Below are 765 nucleotides of genomic sequence, written 5' to 3' on the forward strand. Positions count from 1 at the left end.
GCGCCACATCGATCGGAAGGCAAGCGGGGAGCGGGCCCCCCCTCCCTCCGGGGGGCGCCGACAGTCGGAGTTCGCATCCCGGCCACCGGGCCTGCGCCGGGGGTGCGAGGGGACGACGGGGTCCCCGGAGGAGAAGAGCCGGAAAAGGGGGGGGGCACGGAGGGCCGAGGGCCGCCCCACCTGCCAACGTGCCCCATTCCCCCCTCGCAAGATCGGGTACAACACTCAGATTGGTCCCCCGGGCTCATCTCTGGTTCTCAGAGGTTCTGAAAAACCTGTCCTCAGAAATCTCCGCGCACCCGTCGGAATGAACTATGTGAAAAATCCAACCGCCATTTTAGCGGGACCAATCTGAAAATCAATCCGACCTCGTGGTTCCCTCGGTCGGCCGAAGGGAGTTTTGGCGACCCCATCCGGACTTCCGTGAGACTGCCGGCCACCAGGTCAACCCGTTACTTTCAATGGGGTTGACCTGGTGGCCGAGCAGGGACTTAGAAATTTTTTCAGCCTTTTTCTGGGGTTGACCTGGTGGCCGAGCAGGGACTTAGCCATTTTTTCAGCCTTTTCCTGGGGTTGACCTGGTGGCCGAGCAGGGACTTAGCCATTTTTTCAGCCTTTTCCTGGGGTTGACCTGGTGGCCGAGCAGGGACTTAGAAAAATTTTTTCAGCCGTTTTTTCCTCCGGGTTGACCTGGTGGCCGAGCAGGGACTTACTAATTTTTTTCAGCCGTTTTTCCTCCGGGTTGACCTGGTGGCCGAGCAGGGA

This window comes from Lepidochelys kempii, unplaced genomic scaffold (genome assembly GCF_965140265.1).
Source record: "Lepidochelys kempii isolate rLepKem1 unplaced genomic scaffold, rLepKem1.hap2 scaffold_68, whole genome shotgun sequence".
In the NCBI taxonomy this organism is placed as follows: Eukaryota; Metazoa; Chordata; order Testudines; family Cheloniidae; genus Lepidochelys; species Lepidochelys kempii.